We start from the raw sequence: 26,091 nt of genomic DNA, 5'->3' as shown, positions 1-26,091 counted from the left end.
TCAAACGAGAGCCAGGCCAGCAACGGAGTACATATGCCAAGATTCATAAACTGAAGTACTTTATGCAAAAATAACTTGGAGCCTACATCGGCAGACGGTCACACCCAAATCCAGATAGTCAAACTGGTTCAAAAAATGGTTCGAATGGCTCTGAGCGCTATGGGACTTAACTTCTGAGGTTATCAGTCCCCTAGACCTTAAAACTACTTAAAGCTAACTAACCTAAGGACGTCACACACATCCATGTCCGAGGCAGGATTCGAACCTGCGACGGTAGGCGTCGCGCGGTTCCAGACTGTAGCGCCTAGAACCGCTCGGCCACTTCGGCCGGCAACCTGGTGCAACAGTGGAGAGCCCAACAAACACTCTACACCAACACGGTCTTGTACAAATACTCGCCCACTTGGACTAAAAACCGCCTATCAGGCTGGTAATGGCACGCTCACGTTCCTCTCTGCCATTGCCCCACACTCCGTCAAAAAGCTGGCTCCAACTACCTTTAACTAAACAGCCAGCTACAAGGTGCTCGAGGTGCCTCCCCGTGGCTTGACAGGAAAACGGATTGCGCCAGTAAGCAGAGATATAACTGCTCGCAACACGAGCCGAAACGGGTTTGTAGGTATAGCCTTCACTAATGAGTAACACAAGTTCTTGGGGAACTAAAATGAGAGTATCCTTTGAGTAAAGACGACGTGCTTCTAGCTTGGACAGTGTTAGAGAGTCCAGTGTTAGAGAGTCTGTACACGAAAAAGAAGTTGCGAACACTACGCTGCTACCATCGAGCATCTCTCATATTGGTTATGAGAATGTATTTAAGAGAGATTATAGCACGTTCAGAGAATTATAGTCAGTCACTTTAAATACGCTAATGGAGTAGGACAGAAATTCGATTAAACCTTTTACAATGCACTCTCCGCCAAGCACCGTACGGTGGATTTCTGTGAAAATATGTAAACGTAGATCCTCATTCTTTTCCTCTCCGTCAGCCTTGAATTATCACTGTTAATAACCAACAGGGAGCTTGTATATTTCATCCCCATTTCCATGTCACTTAAGACAGGTGACACGTTCTTCCACTCTTTGAAAAACGACGCCATCGAAGTTCACTTACCCACTAAAGCTGCACGAAAAATTACTGTATTTAGGAGGTGAAAAATTTTGTAATCCTGTGGTCGAACTTTCTCCGCCTCTAGTTTCTAATTATTTGCCAAATGTGACTGCTGAAAGAATTGTAAAGTAGTGCGTTTCTGATATAATAATTCAGTTCACTCTGTGGTTTCCGCATATTTCTCGTCCTGTATCAGCAGACGCCCATTCACGTCTCTTCGAAACTGTTAAGGAACTTGTCGTCTGTACTTCTACTGCTGCTTTTATGGAAGTTGGATCCTCTTGTTTTACTACTGTAACTACCCAATGATATTTCTCACCAACATCACACAGATAACGTTCCCGTCAACATTTAGCATGTCTGAAGGATGTTATGATCTGCCACAACTGGTAATCGTTTAACTGAGCCTAAATAACGTCTTATTGTGTTACCACTGCACTCCCTCGTGAACTATAAGTTCCAAATTCGGATTGCTAAACGCCTTCCTATATCTGACACACGTGAGTGATGAATATCACCGTCAAAGACGCAATAGGTTGGACATGTTCCGTCAGTAACCAATTTAGTAGTACTGGAGAATTCATCATGCCAGGTTCTCTGATCATCATGAGCAACATATAGGTTTAATACTTAAAAATAATTCGAGCAAAGATTCTTAAGAGTGACAGAAATTAATAATCCACTGCTTCTCTGTGAAAGGAAAATGGGAAAGACATAACGATACTCACCTCCGTGCTTAACCAGGGCGAGGTTTCCAAAACAGCACTATGTATTCAATGGTAGATGGCTAAATTTAGCATCAGATCTTTGTGGCTAATAGCGGGTGTCACAGAGATTTTTTTAAGATTCCTTCACCCCTGCTTTGCTATCAGATCTGTATGCCTGTAGTGAATAGGACAGTTGTCATCTTGAAAGACCAGAGAACACTCAATAAGAAGATACTGGAGTAAGATCAACGTTCGGTCACCAAGAATGTTGAAGTGAATATCCTGGTTCACGTTCTCGGTAAGCTCTTTGATTAGGCCACACTGACGTTACCAAAAGCATCCCCAAAATCAGCACACAATCATGTTTGAAACTTTTAAGGAACTTGTTATCTGTTAGCAGTCAAACGGCTTCCATGCAAAGAGGAATTTTACAGTGGGAGTACTTTCTGCCTACCAGCTAAGTTTCATTCAACTGTTGTGGGTAACGCACAAAGTATTATCTTCATACCGCTGATTTTTTCTTGTACTGGAGATATATTGTAGGTAATTCAAGTGCCGGAGACTTGCGACTTCTCTGAAGCTCATCACAACCTTTTTACACCTACTTTACACTAATAAAGGATTTGGTTCCCCCACTCACGTTTGACGAACAACGGTATGGACACACTCCATATTAATGTAGCCTAATAGGTGTCCTAATACTTTTGATGTGCTAGTGTATATTAATTCGGACTTTCCAACTTGTCTGAAAGGAATAATATCACTCGTAGACGTTTCATACGGAGTAACAACAGTGGTCGTTACCGGAGATTCTTTGAATAATGAAGCATGCTGTGTGATCCTACAAGGCGTGATTTTTTTAGCTTTTCAAGGGGATGAGTGCAGTGGTAACACAATAAGGCGTTTAACAATCCGAATTTGGAACTTATAGTTCACGAGGGAGATGATTGTGTGCTGATTTTGGGGATGCTTTTGGTAACGTCAGTGTGGCCTACTCAAAGAGCTTACCGAGAACGTGAACCAGGATATTCACTTCAACATTTTTGGTGACCGAACGTTGATCTTACTCCAGTATCTTCATATTGAGCGTTCTCTGGTCTTTCAAGATGACAACTGTCCTATTCACTACAGGCATACAGATCTGATAACAAAGCAAGGGTGAAGGAGGAAATAAGGAGTCATTCTAATGATGATACAGGCAACAGATTGTTTTGGCCGGCGTCTGGTAATAGGTATTTCGGGGACGATGAAGCTGGTCGGCTGTTCACACATTACTGTTATGATTACTTGTGGTAAGTGTAATCAGAAGTAGGCGACAAGTTGTTGGACGTCCGCGTCTAGCCATGGGACGTGGAGATCGGATGATTGCCGACTCTATAAACCAGAGCAGGAGCAGACAGTAGCTTACATGGCAGCAGAGCATGATGCTGGTGCTTACACACATGTTTTGAACCCTCGGTTCAGCGCACATCATTGAATATGGGGCTCAATTCAGATCCGTACGTGATCCAATGTTGACCGAGCAACATCATCAGTTATGATTGCTATGGTCTCTGGATCATGGAATCTGGAGTGTGGGTCAACGAAAACGTGTTGTCCAGTCTGGTGAATAGCTTGTTGCGTCAGGTCAATGGTTGCATTGGTATATGCTGTCATCCAGGCGAGTTGTTGCTCGAATCATACATCGCATATGGATAACAGCCTATAGTGCGTTATTATACAACGGGGGAGATCTACGTGAGCTTCCATGGGACATGTGGTAGTAATCGAATGAACCACGGCAGCTGCCGACTATGTGAGCGTTACTGCGAACTAGCTACATACTTTCATACTTAAATCTTCCCCAGATTCGTCAGATTCTTTCGGAAGGCAAACTGTCCATGTTGCATGGTCACAATCGTCCTACAGTCGTCTCTGGAACATGTTAGTGAACTCACGTTGACTTACTGGCTACCAAATTCGCGTGATCTGAACTCGATGAACCTCACGTGGGACGCATTTGTGTGCCAGCTCTGCGGCGACGTACCATTTACTGGAATTGAGTGACCTGTGCTGACAAAACTGGTGGCACATACCTTCGGAAATCTAAGGACTTGTTGAATCCGTGCCACGTAGAATCATTATTGCTTCGCATTGAAAAGTTATCCTGACGTGCGGTTAAGCAGGTGTTAATATCGTTTGGTTCTTCAGTATATGTCTAGCATTAGCCACAACTGAGAGCCTGACAGACAGTATGAGAGCCATTATGTACGAGAAAGATAATAACAATATACGGTCACTTAGCATTGAAATTTAAAAATACAAATCACCACATGTTGGAAATTCTAAAGAGAAAGGAACCTATTTGGAGTCATCATAACATTTTTGGGAAGATGTAGGACAATTGCATGAGGATTTCAGAGCGATATGCAGCTGATACATATACAGCGCTTCAATCATATTATTTGTTTCTTTGTGGACTTTACAGGTGAAACTATTACTTGGAGGTAGAGTGATACGGAAGGGACAAAGAAGAAAAATCCATTGTCATAGTAAAATCCTACATATTGGGTAGAGTTTTAATGGTTTTTGATAACTATCTGGAATAAATTTTTCTGGAGTGGATTATGTGGTATGTTAAGAACCATAGATATTTGGTATCCAATGTACCTACTGATTACCTGATATTGCCATTAATTGTAAAATTACTAATTACATCATATAAGATGATGTGGGGCGCAACTGAAAGATGGATTTTAGCCACGTGGCTGTGATATTATTCACTTCTTTTTATTTATAAAATTTATTTCTCTTAAATAACTTTACTATTTATGATTTATTATATTGCATGTACGTCGATTTCTCAGTCACTGAATTCCATCACCAGGCCCCTCGGAAGACGCCCTGCAGTCATCGGTGTCGCAGTTGCTTCTTCAAAAACGCTATTGTTTATAACAAGCATGGGCAAGAATTATGCACCGATGCAGTGGTCTCGCTCACGTGCCGAGTTCTGTCGCCTGGCTGCACACTTCCACCCTACCGCGCCCCATTGGGAAGACTGAGAAGAGCGGGAATCTGTGAATGCGCTGCATTTAGATGGCAGTGCAGTCGTTCAAGATACAATGAACGCCTTTCCTGAAGCTTGGTCTCATATTTCATAACAACACAGATCATGAAAAAACATTTCAGAATCATTTCATTATTTTCGGTGCAATGAATACATAATAAGATTAATATCTGGTACCAACTGTTGGCATAAGCACAGGCGCAGGTGTTTTGGCAGAATTTTGTCAGTCAGGCTGCTACGTAATCATCACTCAATTATTTTCATGATCAAAAAGAGGCTCTCACGTACATATGGTGATAGAAAGAATGTATCAGGTGTACAGCCTCATTAAGAATACCCGGAAAATTCTTCCCGAGGAAAACAACTATGGTCTCCTGGACTGTTTTATCACAAAAGAGTTTGTCTTCAAACGGGAATTGCATTTCAGATCGATCTGTTCCATCTGCACATGTAAAGGGGCGCTTTCCTCTGAAATGGCGAGCGGACTCGGAGGCCGCACAGAACTGATTCAGACAGGCTGCGTTCTCAACACGATTAGAGAACTACTACAGTAGTTCTTTCGCTGCTATAACGAGTTCTTCAAATTTCTCATTGTCCTTAACGCCAGTGCGCTCGGGGAAATGAGACTTTTTTTCTGAGAAGTTGTTTCTACGGCGAAGCTGTTATCTTTTTAAATGCATCCACATCAAATCAGAAATAAGTTAGTTCTCATCTTGCAACGTCATACTGCGGGCAGTATGCCGTCAAGCTGTTACGAGAAACGACCGACATCAGCAGACGCCCACTTAACCTGAGCGCTCCGCAGTCCGTAATGGATCTTCTGATCTTCGTTTCTACTGTCCTTTTTACTGCAGAAACTCAAAAATAGCATATCTCACATATAAAAATCGTACCAGACATGGCACTTGACTTGAACAACGTTTTTTGCAATGATACATAATGTCTTCATATTCTTCGTTCAATTCCATCAATAACTATCGCAACTAGCGATGTTTTTTATGTGCATCTCCAGAAAAGTTGCTATTTGTACCACAATTTCGCCACGTATTCCATGGCTGCTACTTTGGCACAAAGTGCTTTGTTGTGTACAGAGTAATCAATACCAAACAAATCGTCTGTCGATCGTTGTAATTTTCACCGACTAAATCTCTAAATTCTTTCTCCGTGTTGCTGTGATGTTGTTACACAGCAAATCTGCGAGGCCCATCGATTATTGCATAATAGATACTGAGAAGTCTTATCCTTCTCTCTGTGATTCCCCTTCCTTTTAAAGGTTGGAACAATAAATCGCTAGACATGATAGTTTTGCGCATACAGCCGCTGCTTCCTATGAATTTTCCAATCTGTAGGTACAGATCAATCGGCGAGCGAGCGGTTGTATATGATAGCTAAGTGGGGAGCTATTGTATCAGCGTAATCTGAAAGGAACCTAATCGGTATACAATCTGGACCTGAAGACTTGGCCGTATCAAGCGATTTGAGTTGCTTCGCAACGCCTAAGGTATCTTCTTCTATGAAACTCATACTAGCAGCTGTTCGTGTTTCAAATTCTGGAATATCCCACTCGTCTTCCCTGGTGAAAGAATTTCGGAAAACTGCGTTAAATAACTCCGTTTTAGCGGCACAGTCGTCGGTAACAGTACCATCGGCACTGCGCAGCGAAGGTATTGACTGCGTCTTGGCGCTAGTGTACTTTACATACGACCAGAATTTCTTCGGATTTTCTACCAAATTTCGAGACAATGTTTCGTTGTGGAACCTATTAAAGGCATCTCACATTGTAGTCCGTGCCAAATTTCGCGCGTCTGTAAATTTTAGCCAAACTTCGGGATTTCGTGTTCTTCTGAACTTTGCATGCTTTTTCAGTTGCCTCTGCAAAAGCGTTCGGACCTGTTTTGTGTAGTTTTCCTGCCGTTGATGATGGTTCAGACCCGAAACAAGAAGCAAAATAAAATAACTTTATTAGAGAAGACAGTGTCACGCATTGTGTAAAATTTGTACACGCTGTTGGCCATCACCAAAGTAAGAGATCCAGTTTATTGCCTGTGAATATCTCTTGTAACACTAATAAATAGTGAAGGATAAACGGCGCTGACACGACGATTCTGCGAAATTTGAAGAATGTTGTCCCTACCGCAGACTGCGGCACCGAATACCGAAACAAACATTGTCGCATCCCACTGCTAAACGGAATGTCACTTTGTACTGCAAGGGGAACTCCGCATCACACCTCCCTCGGGTTAGTGGTAACATGGCCCAGTGGATAGCCCATCAAAAACTGAACACAGATCGAATTTGAAAACAAGAAGAAGGTTTGCTGACCTGTGAAACACGAAGCACACTGAAAACAGTGAATTATTAAAGCTCCAAATGCGTAACATCGAGAGAATAGCGAGATCCACGACACTGTAGTTGTCACGGTGCGCGACTGCGAAACCTGAGATCCGCGTTCAAATCTTCCTAGTTCCCCAAGTTTTAAGAATATACTGAAGTAAATATGGTGAACAGTGAGAGCAGACGAGATGCCGTATGACCTCTCACAGAAATGAAAACAACAAATAGACGTGTATGCACTATGTTACAACAAGGGAATTCGATAGTCAAAACTTCTAAAATCGAGCGCAAGAGTCATAAAATGTTGTACTTGAGTAGAAATAAAATCGGATAAGTACGTCTGGAAGGCCCTTTTAGTCGGAAGTTACACCACGACGAAGACACAAATCTGAATACAACGAACAGACACGTCAATGACCGGTCACAAGTCATAATTTTGTGAAATATATAATGGAGCACGAGGGAGATTTGAACACGGATCACCCCTGTCGCAGGCCAATAGCATGACCACATAATTACGTCGCCACCGTTCTTCTTGGTGTACATATTGAGCCTCAATCGTTCACTGTTTCTGTTTGGCTTCTTTTGCACAGCCCGATACACCTTCTTCGTTGTTTTCGTGCTTGATCTGTGTTCATTTCATGAGTAGCTATCCACTGGGACTTCTTACCATTAAGTGTGAGGGTTTCCCTTGTGAGTGGTTCTGAGAAGAATCGAGCACAAGCCGAGAGATGCTGATACAAGCCAAGTCTTTGACGGCACGCGAGCAACACATCGCGCACGCCATGCAATGGGTCGGAATCCCAAAAAAGTGACCTCAGATAAAAGGAAACTTCGGAGTTAAGGAGCTTCGTCTATTAGGTTAGCTAGAGTAATGTAGAAACAACTGAGTGCCGGTCTTAAAAGCAACCAAGGTTGTTCCGAAGGTTGTATTTTATTCCGACGAAATATTTTTCTTCAGCGAATGACACAGTTTTTTTCTTAAGTGGGTGCTATTACAGAAGTTATGTAGTTAAATAGGAATACTTATTTCGTTAGTTATTAATTAATCAACAACTGGTGTTTGTTAATTAACATCTTACCAGTATGCGACAAAAAAAGCGTAAAATGCAAGTGGAAGTCGTAGATTCCAAAACATTCCGCCTTTCTTTTCATTCCGTCGTTAAGTATGTACCACTAACACCGTGAATCAGACTTAAAATCCTGTTACTATCCGCAGCTCAGGCTTTGTGCTGTTTTTTAAGCAATACTTTCAAAATGCCGTTATTACTACTGACTGTATAGAATTGAGAATTATTATTGTATATTTTTTCTTTGTGGTTACCATCTCCGAAAAGAAGTGCAAATAATGTCGTCGTAAGGTGCTGTGCTATTGGTAGTTGCTGGAGACGATTACTAGGAATCACATGCTGAGGATGATGAAGAGGATACAAATGTCGGCGAGAAAGAAGATGATCAGGGAAATGAAGATGGAGATGAAGAACAAGAAGCACAACAGGAAGAAAATTAAGAAGAGGAAACTTATAAATCTTAAATATTTTCAACATTTCGCGCCCATGTCAGCAACTGTATAAATATTAATTTTAATTTTAATAATCAACAGCCTCAGTTGCACCGTTTACCTAGAATTTACCTAGGTTTAAGTCGGGATAACCACAACCTTCTTCAAAATAACAGTAACTACCGTTTGTCCATAATGGACATCGTCAAATTAAAATTAAAACTTACAAATCTTACAGTTTTCGTTACCAATACATACATTTTACGTAATAAAGACATTAATAGAGTCCGTTTGGATCTCCCATTTCGAATTCTTCACTTTTGATGTAAATGTCTTAGCAGAAGCGACAGAAACCCCATTCTACACATTTTAGTCCTTATTGGAGCAGAGTTTCCACTTTTAGTATGATTTCAGGATTCTGGCCCACTGTGCGCCATGGTCAACCTTGCCTTAAAACATCGTGTCCATTACACGTAAGTACCACTGGTGATGCCGCAACACTATAATCCAGATCAAGACGATCGTTCGAAATTATCGATAACGAAATGGACTACAGTAAGAAATCTAAACGCCAACAACTTTCTCGAAGACTTGTGAGAATACCGAGTTTTTTTCTCTCCTATACCTCAAAACTGATGTACCACTCAAATCTTAAGAACTTACAGAAGAATGGAGACCAAGAAATTGAACAGATACGTGCAGAAGAAGAAATTTTTATTTTCTTGTTCACTGAACGTGTGAATCTTTGACAACTGATTAATATTACTCTTTAACCAAATCACTTGCTTATATGATCGATGGACGCAGAATTATGGCCGCTGGAGTACATTATGCGAAGGCCTGCCTTTATAACTCCTAATTCAGACGTTTACATTCTAACGGCCTATGCATTCGGTGACAGCAATCTCTGGCGAGCAGGTTGCCGACAATAATACCTGTCTGGATCGCGAGACACCTCCCTTGTCATTGGTCAGGAGTCATCATCAGAGAAAAGGAGCATCAGTAACTTACGCATCGCTGCACACAACTGCCATCAGAGGTTCACGTGGAATGATTAATGTAAAATTACCATTACATCGAGGTAAGATATTACGACATGTATTAGATATTTGGTTCACATTCTTTAAATTTGATAATTTAAGGGTTACCTGTAGCATTCTGGCACCAGGTCGATAATTATGGATGATAAAAGAACACGGTCTCATTGCAATTGTTTCCGAATTCAGGATTACAAAGGCAACATAAAACAATAGTCAAAGAAGAAGTAGTATCTGTGAAAATCACTCATAAATTCTCAGTTACTCTTCAGTCACACAACAGCCCTTCGTGACCACTGATCTTGTATAGAAGATTATTCCGCTCTTTCCAGTTTAGTGCCGAACTCCTCGAATCATGAATTGTGGGTTTCGTTACGCCCTCTCTGACACTTTCTTGCAATTTTAGGTTTTTCCTTTCATTTCTCCTGTTGCCTTCTGCCACTACGTTGCTTATTTTTTATCTTTCTGTCATTAGCTCTCAGTAAGTCTCCTGCGAATTCCTGTCGTCCTATCATAAGTCAGCTGAAAATGTCTGGTGCATTATGTAGTTGTGAATTTAATTCAGAAAACTTGCTGCTGTTTGGTGCTCAGAATTGGGCTAACGAATGTGCGAGGCGACAGCAGAGCCGCCGGGTTAGGCAGACAGGCAGGACCACCATGCATTATTCAGCGGTACTTGCGCAGGTAACGAGCAGCGGGCGCCGGCGCTTGAGGCGGTTCGCCAGCGTACACATTACGTACTGTATGGCGACCGGGAAGGTCCTCCATTAGCACGTTATTAGTCCTGCACCTCGCCAGGCCGGGTGTCAGCAAGTGAGGTCGCCCGACGTCTGTTTCCTTACAAAGTTATCAACTGTTTCTTAAAGAGCAACTACCAAGCATGTGTAAAGAAATATATACATACACACACACACACACACACACACACACACACACACACACACACACACATACAGATATATATATATATATATATATATATATATATATATATATAAAATCGGGCAGAAAGTACGCTCGGCTAGCCGAAATTGTTTAAGCGACCATTCGCTTAAAAGTGGAATTCCGGGTTCTATTCCCCGTCCTGCACAAGCTTTCCCTAGCCACCAGTGAAAGCATATTAATGTGCAACTGTGGCCGATTTCATAATTTTTCATTTCTTCCTGGTATCCACTGTTGTTTAACTGTAGTATTTACATCTAGGGATGAAATACAGGGGGCGAGAGCTAATTTAAAAGTTGTACAAAGACCGGACTGTAGTTGTGAGAGTCTAAATGAAAGGGAAGCTGTAGCTGAGAAGGGAGTAAAACGGTTGTAGCCTACCCCCTATGCGATTCAGTGTGTACATCGAGAAAGCCTTAAAGGGAATCAAGAATAATTTTCGAATGAGAATTAAAGTTCATTGAACAGAAAAAAAACCTTAGACAATGCAAATCTTCTAAAGACGGAAAACGAGTTGGAATCAATACCTTGAAAAGACGTTATAAGAGGAACATCAACAGAAGTAAAAAAATCATGCAATGTAGTCCAGCTACAACAAGCAGTCTGAAGGAAATTATATTAGGAGAGCAGACATTAAAAGTAGTAGGTGAATTTCACTGTTCCTGCAAAGAAAACCTGACAATCGCAGATGTAGAGAGGATGTAAAATGCACACTGGCAACAGGAGGAAAAACATTTTTGTAAAACAGGTATTTGCCAATATCAGAAATAAATTGTTAGCAAGTGTTCTCTGAAGATTTATGTCTGAAGTCGGAAGTGAAATGGTGGTAATAAACTATCCAGACAGGTAAAAAATAGAATTATGTGTGATATGGTGTTACAGAAGAAAGCTGAAAGACATGTAGATCTATCAGCCAACGACGAAGCTCTGAATCGAAGTGAAGAAGAAAAAACGTTGTGACAGAAATTCACGGAAAGGAGGGATCGAATAATTTGATATATCCTGATAAATCGTGGATTAGTCTGTTTGGTAATGGAGATGTGGCTGATGGAGAGCGGGGGGGGATTGTAGGGGGAAACTAAGGCAAGCAGGATGACATAGATGTAACTTGCACTGCTTACGCTGAAATCTAAAAGATATTAAAGGAAAGAACAGCGTGTTGAGCTGCATCAAAGCCATTTTCTCACTGAAGACGACAACAGCAAGCACGTGGATATTTGGAGCTAGCTGATGCGAGCCAGTGGCGTATAAAATAATAGTTGTCGATCCACTGACATTGTATAAGTAAACTGATAAAGGCAGCTTGCAGTATGTTGTATGGCAATGGCATCACATAAATCAGATGGTTCAAATGGCTCTAAGCACTATGGGACTTAACATCTGAGGTCATCAGTCCCCTAGACTTAGAACTACTTAAACCTAACTAACCTAAGGACATCACATACATCCATGCCCGAGACAGGATTCGAACTTGCGACCGTAGCAGCAGCGCGGTTCCGTACTGAAGCGCCTAGAGCCGCTCGGCCACAGCGGCGGGCCATGCGTCTACAACCTGTACTCTTACATCCATTACGTATATTCCCGTACAGGGGAGATAATTTACTTGACACTCGCTTTTCCGGTGTTAAGGGATAAATACGATATTGTAGTGCCTGTGTTATTCCGAATTACGATGCAAAGTTCTTTCGAACATGCATGTTGCCAGTCCGCACCACCAGTACTAGGTCATCTGCAAACGTCTTGCACTGAAATGTGTGTATCGTACGTCCTGTCAAGTGTTGGCAAAGGCCGCTGAAAAGTGGTTCAAGGGCCAGTGCACATATGATAGTGGATAAGGGACATCCTTGTCGTATCGATCTCGCAGTAGTAATGGGTCTCCACAAATCGACGATGAACAACAAGCACATTACAGGTGGCTCCGTGTAGTAACCACATCATCGTGGCGACGTCGGGGTGATGGAACTTCATTTGTGTCAACACTTCCATGATGCAGGTATCGTGTCAAAGGCTTGGTCGAAGTTTATGAACATCGGAGCTCCACATAATCGGCACGCTGTCCCCAGTGCGATCGAATCGCGGTATTCAATGAGTGCCGTCTGGATGTTGCTACCTAAGCCCAGATATGTGTGGTCAAGTGACACCACGTGAATCAAAATTCTTGTAAGCCATTTCGCCATTAACGTAGTAAAAATCTTAAAATTACAGGTAAGTAGTTTTAGTGGGCGGTAGTCTCTAAGACGTTTGCCGCCTGAAGATTTTGGTGTTGGGATGATTAGCCCCTCTACATAGGCGGAAGTGGCCCTGTGGGAGACATTGGTGCGCGGCAGATTTCAATCCAACAGGAACCACCAAGTGTTGAAAGGTCCGATAGAATTCCAACGATATTCCGTCCAGCTCCGGCGAGTTATTGGACGCCCCCTTGCCTATATCTTCTGCCAATTCGTCTCCGTTAATTTCTCCCAGTAGTACGGCCATCAACTCTTGACAGGGTGTCCCAAAGAGCGTGTCAGTAACGTCTTGTAGGGCTTTCCTTCTCTGTATAAATGGGTATAATGATCAACGTAGGCTTTTGCTATGTCATCCGTGTCAGTGGAATGTATTAGGGATCAACGGCGCTGCTTATGTTTATCAATGACATGGTGCCTCGTTGGGTGTTCCTCGCGACCTGATCTGGCGCCATCGTGCGGACCGCCGAACGTTCTAGATGAGAAAGCTCAACACTAATGATTCTTGCCTTGGCTCATAGTGCCACCACCTGTCGTTCAGTAGAGGAGGCCTGGTTGCTACATTCTCGTACTATAATGAAACAGAAGTTTAAAGTCTGCTGCCTCCACTGTGAGTGGTCGCGTCCCAAAGCAATCAATGCAAGCCATATCGCTGGTTCGGTACGTTCCAACTGCTAACGTAAGGTCGCAGGGCATATCCGTCGACGTCCGTTGCAAGATAGCAAGACTTCTTCAACAACTTTTTGACGCTCTGGAGCTTTCAAGTAGGCTACATAAGCCGCGGATTCGCCACACCTGCTGTCTTTCGAGGGTGATCGCGCAGATATATACGGAGTGGTAGGTGAAGGTTGGAGACGGCGCCTGACGTAGCAGCGGTCGAAGCGGCTGGTGGAGTGGTTAGTTACATACATATACCCGGTTCGGTATCCATGGATAAGTCCCCATGAATTTACTAACTGTCAGAATCCGTTGTCATTGCAGGGGTTGTCGCCGTTGTATCCGTCTTGTGGGGAGCGGCCGCCGGGACGGCCGGCGGGGAAGGCCCCACCGACCGGCCAGCGGTCGGCCCCGGCGAGACCGAGCTGGCTGGCGCGGACGCGCGCGTTCCGTTGTCCGCACTCTTCGGCATCGCGCGCTCAACTGCTAAGCACAACAGCACAGGCGCAGCGCTCGTTCATCTCCGCAGTACGAGATGGCGCTGCCATAGAGACGGACCAAATTCTGCTTCCGCCGATCCGTGTATTAATATGTAACGCAGCCAATGAGATTGCTGCTAACGTAGAACCATTTCTCCTCGTGGATCACACTCGCGCAGTGATACATGAATGCGCGAGGTATTATAACGAGTGTACAGACCTCTGGTTAGTCAGTCTGCCTTTGTCTGCACCAGTCTGTACGAGTTCTACATTTGTCTGTACCAGTCTATAGTCAAGTTTCAGTCTGTAAGATAACCATATTCCTGTACATAGCCATGAAGATAAATGTATAGACACTTTTGTCAAATATCAGAGATATGTGAGAATAAGATTAACGTACCAATGCCAAAGGAACTTCAGATTGTCAATTGTAAATAGCATCCAGAATCAAGTTAAGTAATTTTTATGCTTGTTATTATTTTAATGAATGTGTGTGAAAATTAATCAAGTTCTGTTTAAAGTTGGTCACCGTCAATCTGCTACTCTAAGCATGCAAGTGGCATTTCTATCGTCTGACCTAACAGCAGAAGATAAACACACCACGATAAGACCACGAGATGTATTGCTGACACTCGCCAACTTCGTTAGAGTGACAAGTCAAATAATCTGATGGTGTGTGTACTGAAGGTTTTAGAGTACACTCACCACAGTAGGACTTCTATTTCTTCACCTAATGTGCAAAGTTCATGTTTGCTACCTATAATGTGCTCACAAAAAGCTATCTGATTACTGTGACTACAATGCTGCCTACACAGAATTTCAAGCATCCAGGAAGGCATATATATTATTTATCACATGCTGTATATTCCTTTCTTGTAATGTTGGGTCTATGCCTTAATCTGTTCGACATTTAATCTTCATTTTCATATGGATGACAATTTTGTTTGGAAAAAGGTGGGAGTGATTTCCTGTACAAAAATTTTGTATATCAAACTGAGTACGTCCCCTTAACATTAACATTCTACCTCTCGTCACTTGTATTGGTAGTTTTCTTTTAAATTCTAGTAAACTTTCTGTTGCGCAGGTTAATAATTTCACTTTACATGTTGAAATTATTCAAAAGTTCAAGCAGGCGAGCTCAGAACAGAGTAGACTAGCGCTGAGCGGTTGTACCGATTTAGCTAACCGCCAATGCGACAGACCTCATTGTAAGTCCAGCAGAAACGGAAACACTGCTGTGCTGTATAACAAGCCACTGTGAGGTAGCGCTAAGCAAGTTCATCGTCAGCGTGCCACTACAAAACCAGGCGTGCAGAGTCAGAACCGAGCTTGGAGGCCAGAATAACCACTGAATTACCACAGCGCGGCCAGGAGTCGTGGTAGGGTCTGGTTTCCTTTTTTTAGTCGTCAGTCTTCTGACTGATTTGATGCGGCCCGACACGAATTACTCTCTTGCGCCAATCTCTTCACCTCAGAGTAGCACTTGCAACCGGTTTCCTCAATTATTTGCTGGATGTATTCCCATTTATTTTCCTGTACTCTTTTTGTCCTGTACAGTGCCCTCAAGTACCATAGAAGTCATTCCCTTATGTCGTAACAGATGACCCATCATCCTGTCCCTTCTCCTTGTCAGTGTTTTCCTCACACTCCTTTCCTGTCCGATTCTGCGCAGAACATTCTCGTTCCTCATCTCCCCAGTCCACCTAATTTTCAACATTCGCCTCTAGTAGCACAACTCAAATGCTTTGATTCTCTTCTGTTCCGGTTTTCCCACACTCCATGTTTCACCACCATACAAAGCTGTGCTCCAAACGTACACTCTCAGAAATTTCCTCCTCAAATTAAAGCCAACATTTGATAATAGTACTCTTGGTCAGGAATGCCCTTTTTGCCAGTGCTAGAAATTTCCTCCTCAAATTAATAAAATGGTTCAAATGGCTCTGAGCACTATGGGGCTCAACTGCGTCCCCTAGAACCTAGAACTACTTAAACCTAACTAACCTACGGACATCACACACATCCATGCCCGAGGAAGGATTCGAACCTGCGACCGTAGCGGTCGCGCGGTTCCAGACTGTAGCCCCTATAACCGCTCGGCCACTCCGGCCAGCTCCTCAAATTAAAGCCTACGTTTGATAATAGTACTCTTGGCCAGGAATGCCCTTTTTGCCAGTGCTAGTCTGCTTTTGATGTCCTTCTTGCTCCGTCCGTAATTGGTTATTTTGCTACCTAGGTAACAGAATTTCTTAACTTCATCTACTTCGTGACCATCAATCCTGTTGTGAAGTTTCTCGCTGTTCTCGTTTCCCTACTTTTCATTACTTTCTTCTTTCTTCGATTTACTGCCAGACCACATTCTATACTCATTAGATTGTTCATTCCACTCAGCACAATGTCTAATTCTGCGTCACTTCCACTCAGGATAGCTATATCATCAGCGAATCGTATTGTTGATATCCCTTCAACTTGAATTTTAATTCCACCCGAGAATCTTTCCATTATTTCCAGCAATGCTTCTTCGATGTACAGATTGAGCTGTAGGGGCGAAAGACTACATACCTCCTTACACTTTTTAATCCGAGTACTTCGTTCTTTGTCGTCCACTCTTATTATTCCCTCTACGCTCCTGTAAATATTGAATATTATCCGTCTTTTCCTATGGTTTACCCCTGTCTCTCGCAGAATTTCGAATATCTAGCACCGTTTTACTGCCGAATGCTTTCTCCAAGTCGACAAATCCTATTACCGTGTCTTGATTTTTCTGTAGTCTTGTTTTCGTTATCAACTGCAATGTTCGAATTACCTCTCTGGTGCCTTTACCTTTCCTAAAGCCAAACTGATCGTCACGTAACACATCCTCAATATTCTTTTCCATTCTTCTCTATGTTCTCCCCGTCAGCAACTTACAAGCATGAGCTGTTAAGCTCATGGTGCCACAATTCTCGCACTTGTCAGCTGTTGTGGTCCTCGGAATTGTTGGATGATATTTCTCCGAAAATGTGTGTCGCCATAATCATACATGCTACCCACCAATGTGTACTGTCGTTTTGTTGCCACTCCCCCAGTTATTTTAGGAATTCTGATGGAATGTTGTCCATCCCTTCTGCCTTATTTAATCTTAAGTCCACTATAGGTCTCGTAAATCCTGATTTTATTACTGGATCCCCCATCTCTTCTAAATCGACTCCTGCTTCTTCTTCTATGACATGAGACAACTCTTCCCCCTCGTAGAGGTCTTCAATGTACTCTTTTCACCTATCTGCTCTCTAATCTGCATTTAATAGTGGAATTCTCCTTGCACTCTTAATGTTATCACCCCAGCTTATAATTTCACCGAAGGTTGTTTTGAATTTCCTCTGAGCTGACTCCCCCTTCCGAAAACAATTTCTTTTTCGATTTCTTCACATTTTTCTTGCAGCCCTTTCGTCTTTGCTTCCCGGCACTTCCTATTTATTTCATTCCTCGGCGACTTATTTCAGTATTCCTGAATTTCCCTGGGCGTTTTTGTACGTCCGTCTCTCATCGATCAATTGAAGTATTTCTTCTATTTCCCATGGTTTCTTTGCAGTTACCTTCTTTGCATCGGCCGTTATCTTTCCAGTTTCTGTGACTGCCCATTTTAGAGATGTCCATTCCTCTTCAACTGTAATGCCTACAAAGCAATTCTTTATTGATGTTTCTATATCCTTAGAAAACTTCAAGCGTATCTCATCATTCCTTAGTACTTCCGTACCCCACTTCTCTGCATATTGATTCTTCCTGACTAATCTCTTAAGCTTCAGCCGTCTCTTCATCACAACTAAATTGTGAACTGAGTCTATATCTGCTCCTGCGTATGCCTTACAATCCAGTATCTGATTTCGGAATCTCTGCTTCATAATTTAACTGATTTCTTCCCGTATCAGCCAGCCTTTTCCAAATGTACTTCCTCCTCTGGTGATTCTTCATCAGAGTATTAGCTGTTAATAGTGAAATTTATTGCAGAACTCAATTAGACTTTCTGCTGTCTCATTACTTGTCTTCTGCATCCTTTTCTTCTACAGTGCCACATGACTATTAGATTTTCATTTTCCTTTACGTACTGTATTACCCTTTCAATATCCTCGTATTCTTTCTCTACATCTTCATCTTCTGCTTTCGACATCGGCATGTATACCTGAAGTGTCGTTGTCAGTGCTCGTTTGCTGTTGATTCTGAGAAGAACAACTGTAACACTGAACTGTTCACAGTAACACACTCTCTGGCCCACCTTCCTATTCATAACGAATCCTACTCCTCTTATACTATTTTCTGCTGCGTTTGATATTACTCTATACTCATCTGATCAGAAATCGTTGTCTTTCCATTTCACTTCACTGACCCCTTCTATATCTTGTTTAAGCTTTTGCATCAGATTTTCTAGCTTCCGCACCACATTCAATCTTCTGACATTCCATGCCCCGACTCGTAAACCATCCTTTCGTTGGTTATTTAATCTTTTTCTTATGGTCACCTCCACCTTAGCATTCCCCTCTCGGAGATTCGAATCTAATGCTAATGGAGAGATCATTATGGCACTTTTTCAATTGCAAACCAGATGTCCTGTGGATAAACGTTATGTGTCCTTAATGCAGTGGTTTCAATTGCCTTCTGCATCCTCATGCCGTTGATCATTGCTCATTCTTCCACCTTTAGGGGCAGTTCCTCACTCCAAGGACAAGACAATGCCATGAAGTTCTGTACACTCCTCTGCCCCCTTTGACAAGGCCATGGCACAATGAGGGTTACTTCTAATGCTGGAAGTCTTCTTCGGCCGCTAATGCTGATCATTAGTCGAAATTTAGACGATGGTGGGTTTTGAGCCAAGGATGGAGAACTTTTTGATTACTAATCAAAGACGCTACCCCGAGAGATGGTTTCCGATAAATGAGAGCAAATCCCCTCATTCACTGAGGGACATTGTGATGCTTAAAGAGGTGAAGAACACACTGTACCATTCTGTCCATGTCCCTAAAACCAAAGAGAAAGGCAGTCTATTAAGCTGGAGCGTGACCATGACAAACTAATCGATGACAGGCAGCCTACCTGGTTGCCAAATTAAACACAGAGATGCAATCAATGTGATACATACCACAGGCGTTGTCTACCGATGCTGCCTACTGGATCGTCGTGTATGAGAGGACTTGGGTGCAGCTAGCCTTCTACCCTACGGATCATCGCCGATGACCCCCCAAGCTGCCGTCTTTACACCGACCAGACGAGGCGCATCCGCGCAGCCTCCTACCTCACTCGTGAGCATCTGCTGCCGTTTCTGTTGAGCCATGGTGTACGCCAGGGCCTGGTCTTCATGACAGCCAACATCCTTGAACACGGTCGGCAATTGCACCTGGGTGCGCGACAGGCTGTCCTCGAGAGTGCAGAGGTGGTAGCTACACTAGGTTATTGCAGAGCATCTGGTCAGGCAGCGCCTTCGTCACCTCGTCGCCACTGACCTGCGGGAGCGTCGGCACAACTACCTGATGTGGCGCCGCCACACGCCACGCGCGCTTCTACCTGCTCGCCAACTGCAGCTGTGAGGATATTTATGAATCTTTGCGCCTTTCAAGATAAATTAACTTTATTAAAGATACCGCTCTGTGGCTGATGCATCTGGGCATGATGTTTACCATACTACCTCACTCTATGCTTGACCTCATTCTCACGACATGACCTCAGAACATAAGTTGCAACGGTACGCAAGACACTTTGTGCTTCATATCCATTAGTGGTTGCTACTTGTTTAACCACTCCTAATTCTCTTCGTAATTAGTCTTCCATGAGTGGCAAGCTAAGGGCTCATTTCACATTACATAAAAGTATACTCTCGTATGCTGGGCGATGTGACACACGTCCTCTCCTATCTATGCAAGTAATGTTTCTGAAGATATTGAAGCGTGCTTTCCTCCTTCTCTCTCATTAGTCAAATCTAAAATGCTAACGGCTCTATTCTCTTCAATCTCTAATGTGAGTCAAATGTTTGAATACACCATGTTTAATATTTGTTCCGTTTCCATTGCTTCATCTTTCTCCTATAAAGAGCAAAATGGAATCACCAACGAATTGCGTGTAATAAGTCATCTTCACTTTAAATTCTGTAAAAGTGCAACGAAATTAGTTCTCAGTTCCCAGAATTTCATATGAAATGCCTGGTATACAAATTCCCTTAGCGAAACCTTTGTCTTGTATAAAAACCTTGTTCTCAAAGATAAAACATCAAAAACTAATGCAACTCCAGCATTCCTCAACGTTCAGTGCTTTCAATCATACTCATTAACATGCTTCTTATCATATTAATACTAAGAATTTTTGAAATTCCTGAGACAGGTAAATTTGTGAATAGGCCAACAATGTCTAAGTGAGGCCATTACAGTATCCTCCAGAACTGCTCTTTCACTATATTCGTGAAGCAAACTATTTGTGCTTGATCCTGTAAGCCGACTTCAACATACACTATAAAGCTATAAAGAGTTCATTAACTGCTTCTCCACCTCTGCGAAGAGCCCTTATCGACTTATTGCCTTTCTGTAGCCTTATTTGTGTTCTTCCTTTTGGTGATTTGAGATTCATCAAAATCAATTCAGATATTTCGCTTGGAGTAAACAAAATTGCAGTACTTTTGATTTAGCTTGTGATTCTACCTGGAACAGTTTGCCAGATTTTTATTTTTTTTATTTCTGTAATTCAGTTTTCCTGAGAAACCCGCACAGTATTGCTTACACAATGACACCTACAAATTATTACAGGAGTGTTACCTTTATCTGTTTTGGTCGCAATTTTTTAATATAATTGGTTTAACAAAAATTTATCGTTTGCCGCCATAGAATTTCCACTAACAGTAATTTATTTTAATGGATCTGAAGACGCGTAACTTTGCCCGAAACTGTTAGTTTGGAAATAAAATGCAGCTGTCGGCAGACTGTAGAAATTAGATCGTAGGGGCAAGACGTCTGTATACTGTGAGACAAGCCAATGTTTTTAATAAATGCGTTTTGTAGAAACTAAACATTTACTCAACCTATCAAGACAAATTCTGAAACATTGAACAGTTGTATTTGAAAACTTTACTACAATTTCAAATAATGATAGTTCATCTGAAAAATGTTGATGAATTTTCAACCAAAACAAGAGTCGTGATTTAGATACTGAACTAAGCCAAAACAGTATGCAGATGACGAGTCATTGAAGAGTGTCATTTTGAAACCGAAGCCATTTTGAACAGCAACTCGTAGCCATTGAAAGCCAGGCTACGGTTGGCAATCGGCGCCAGGCAGCGGGAAACCTAGCGAGCGGCAGCATCGGCAATGGGCAGAGCAGTGCCCTGGCGTCACGCGTCTTATAGGTGTCAGCAGAGCTATAAGTACAAATGACGAAAGGTTACTCGCTCCTGTGAACGGGAACGCGTTATGCAGGTCTTGGTGTCAGTCGCGTCCATCTAGAAAAGATTTTACTGAGTTTAACGAAGGCGATGTTTGCCCGATATATTCGACGATGCCCTTTGGCTACACTGAATAAAGGATCCTTCTAAGAAATACCAAATTAAGATAACCTGAAGGTGCCTAAATAAGGCCAAACGTGTAGTTGAAAAATAAAAAACTAAAATTGCAACCAAGACTGTTTTTAACCAATACTGTTAAGCACCGGTTTACTGTATGCCACATACGGATTGGAAGAATTTCGGAAGGTGAACTGTTCTGTGGAGAAGTGTATTTTCGAACTTGTCTTAGTTTAGTGAGAAAGACTATACCAGAAGGAAATAGTGTCCACAAAGTCATCAATGACTGTGAATCATCAGAGAATAAAGTCATTGTAGGTGTAGAGAATATCTTTATATGAATGTGCATTTTGTAACGTTTTTATTGCAATCTCCAGCGAAAATGAGTAATCAGTTTGGGTGAAATTAAACACAGTACAAAGTATCAAGGAACTGAAGTTTAAAAAAAGCCTCCAATCAGTGGAAAATATTTTATATAAAGGAGAAACTAACGTTGGTAACAAACTAAGGTCAGAGAAGGCGAAGTGGGGGTGAAATCGATAGGAAGTTAGGAGCTAAAAGTTCCATTATAGAGCAAGCAGCAAGATAATTTAAATGAATGTGAGAGAGTAAATGCGTCGATACTGATGTAGCTCAATAAGTGTAGTGTTTGTTTTAGTGTTGCTAAGGTTGATGATTTTATTCCATGTAATGATGAAGTGAATACCAATGAAGATTTTAATACTGTAGTCATTGATGCACACAATGATGTAGTTCATTATGATTGAACACAATTTTTTAATGATGTTGAAAATACTGATTAGTAGTAAGTTTTTACAGTGACCAAATCTGACGCAACAAATGAAAAAAAGTATATGATGCTGTGAAATCAAGAGGATGATTATCGAACATGGGTGCCTTATTTGAAACTATTACACAGTATCAAGTATTTAAGGCTTTTGATGCAGCTTTGTTGACAGAAATGGAATATTTTTACGATGTGCAGGAAGGAGATGATAACGAAGTGGCAGATAATAGGCTCTACTATTATTAAAATCAAAGGGTTTGGAAAAAATTTGGCTGTCTGTGCCATCAAAAGCAGTTTTACAAGCTGTTAACATGTGAAGTGAATCAGACTGTGTCATGGAACGAGACATTTAAAAAATTATTCGAAGGTGAATTGGAAATAGAACATTAAGAAGAGTAACATAGAACCCGAAACAGAAAGCCACATGTCTCCAAGTACTTCTTTTTAAGAAATTAACTATGAATTTTATATGTACAGAAAAGTACTACAGGAAGGTACAAAATGGGTAATAAGAAGGGATAACAGATCTAGTTTCACAGATTTTTACTAGCAATAAAATATTAATATGTATCTTAAAGTTTATAAAAGTAATTTAATATGAATTAGGATTTTTCAAACATTTCCATGACCTACATTAGTGCTTATAGGGTAACTTATTCAAAGTCCAAGAATTCAGAGGTTTAAGAAAAATTGTGATATTGAAGACCTATAAACGCCTTATGTGTGCTGAAGAATCTGGGATTAAGATTTACGATTTATAGTACTTTATTCTTTTTCATTATATGTGTCTCCCTAATTTCTGATTTTGTTAATTGATATTGCTCTGCCGTATTTGGAAATGTTTGCTGTACAAATTTAGGGGTAGGAGAGGAGAGGGTAGTGTTAATTTTTTTCGTAATTTTAACAGTGATAATTATTGGATTTTTCCTGTAGTTTTCTAAAAGATGTGCTGATTAGTGGGAAGTGAGGGTTTTATCTATGTCTTATACGTGTTCATTTGGAATTATTAGGTCGTTTTATGTTAAGTTAGAGTGAATGTACAGGATGAAACTAATGAGTGAGTGAGTCGTATACTGAAGACTAAATTGGGCTCGCTTGAAAACTGAAGCTGTCGTGGTCCAGGACACAGGAGATCACAGAAGACGTTCAGTCCAGGTGCTATGTAACAAGATAACGGACAGTTATGGCACAACATCCAAGAATGGAGAACAAGTTCAGTGAGTGGTATGAAAGTGCTTCTAGGAAAATTAAAATCAAAGCTGTTTCGTTGACATTTCTGTTGCTGTGATTAGTATGGCAGGTGGGATAAGTGTACACATGAGGTAAGAGTATGCGTCAAGTTTTAAGGTCCCTCAAACAGAAGTTCACCTTTCTACCACAAGGCAGCGCATGCTTCATCTACTTAGTTCTATTCTGAAAGATTACAACTGTCGGACATTTATAACGAGAGAAAATGGGGTAAGTCACTTTAGTACATTTTCGATGTAAATTTTGTAGTATTGATTGTTATGTGATCCCAAATCTATTTAAAATTTAGATAAACTAGATACCGGAAGTGACTCATATAAGCTGCCAATATCCTCATTGATATCCACGACTTCAGTTGTGCATGTTATATGTAGGCCGCTAGGAAAAAAAAATATAGCGAAATAGTGTAAAACTACGCAGATATAATGGAGTAGGTTCTAGGAGAACTTAGCCTATCAAGAAACTATTAGTGAACTGTTATCTCTTATCCTGGACTTTGACATCTGTATATGCCCTTCTAACATATTGAAGCTTTTATTGTTGTTGTTTATTTACCGCAGATGCCTAATTATTCCGCCTAGAAAATCCAAATTAAAGTTTCTTTTCTGTAATTTCTCATTTTTTGAGTAACGGTTCGAATATGATCACATCTTCCTTAGTGACATTCTTTTTAGAACCCGACCGAGAACAGAAAACTCGACAGCCATTAACAGAACCCCACTGCCATCAAGCCCCTGGCTTTATTGAAAACGGGAGCTCAATACGGCAAGCACCCAAAGCTACCGGGGTTTCAGAGGTTGCCTTAAGAAAACGTCTGAAAAGCGACAATAGTGAGCACTTCGGCCGATTGAGAAAAACTGTTTCATTGGCGGAAGAACAAGCACTAGTGCAGCGATACATTTCCCTGTACAAAATGTTTTTCATGGTGATTTTCAGGTTATTACGACGGCTAGTTCTTGAACTCGCCGAGAAACAAAGAGTTAGTAATTTGTTTTCCCGTGTATTTACTTATAATCCCATTTATCTTCTTCAGTACGCACTGTGTACTCTTGCCATAGGCCTGTCTGCCCGTACCACACAACATGGGGTAAGACTAAGCAAAATTAATTCTTAGGAAAACTATAATTACTCCTCTGGTAATAATTAGATGACAAAGGAACTCTTACACAATGTTACCAAGAAGTCAGACTAGGTGCTGCACGCGTAACTGCACTGATGCGAGTAGTTTTCAGTATTTCGAAAAACCTAAAACGCATACTTTTATGTCCACTTATCCTACCTTATGATTGGAATATATATTCTTCCGAAGAACACTTTGTTATTATTGTTTCAAGTAGAACTTTTCTTGTAGCATATGTTTGGGTGAAATGTGATATGTGTTTGCAGAGCTCATGGCTACGGCAGGAGGAGGACGAGACTCAGCTGAGGATGCAATATAGCAATACCGTTTATACTTCCTTTATTTACCTCAACATAATAGCATGGCACACTAGTATCAGCTTAGATATTCAACGCTACAGTAACCAGTTCTTAGCCGGCAAACTATATTTGGATAAAACGTAACAATAAAATGAAAAATAAAAGTGACAACATACTGAATTTATGGAATCATGCAGGTCATAGGCACACCACAGAAGACAAAAAAAGGTGTAGTGCTTACTGTATGCGCTGTATAATTTCTAGTAAGAAATATAGTGCACTGAAATAAAAAGACTTAAGAAAAAGAAACAGGGCAATATTCAGAGGAGTTTAAGAAAAATTGCTGGTCCACCTTGTATTCATTTGTTTTGTTACTCACAACCTTTGGTCAGTCATGTCAGCATTATAGAAATGATGTGCATAAATGTATTTAGCGTCAGTTTAGGTAAGTTTGGATGGGAAGTGCTGCTGCATAAAATAATATAAGGACTTGTTCATTTCGATTTTTCTGCTATCGTATGTAGAGTTTATTTTTGAGTATTATTTCGTTTCTGAGGGTACAGATTGGATTTGGTGCTACTGGCGACACCATGCACTGCGTTTATGGAGTAGCAGTTGGGGGTAATTGTAATCGTACAAGGTGTGGGGTGAGATTACAGCGGCAGTTTCCCGCCACGGAGGACGTGGCTGGCGGTTGCTACGGGGCCGTAACGAGCGACTTGCGTTACGTTGCCATGGAAAACCCGAGTGGACGCTAGTCAGGGGCGCATATGGCCGTGTTTGTGCGCTTGCAGAAATTTACATGCCATACAAAATTGATAAAAACAGAACTAAGAGTGAAAGGAAGATGCGAGTTGGCACTCATGGACAGAAAAGTAAAAAAATGGTTCAAATGGCTCTGAGCACTATGGGACTTAACATCTGAGGTCATCAGTCCCAGAGAACTTAGAACTATTGGACCTAACTAACCTAAGGACACCACACAAATCCATACCCGAGTCAGGATTCGAACCTGCGACTGTAGCGGTTGCGCGCTTCCAGACTGAAGCGCCTACAACCGCTTAGCCGCACCGTCCGGCGACAGAAAAGTA

This window comes from Schistocerca piceifrons, chromosome 7, assembly GCF_021461385.2.
Source record: "Schistocerca piceifrons isolate TAMUIC-IGC-003096 chromosome 7, iqSchPice1.1, whole genome shotgun sequence".
Lineage (NCBI taxonomy): Eukaryota > Metazoa > Arthropoda > Insecta > Orthoptera > Acrididae > Schistocerca > Schistocerca piceifrons.
The sequence above is the reverse complement of the archived record's forward strand: the minus strand, read 5'-3'. Positions refer to the sequence as shown.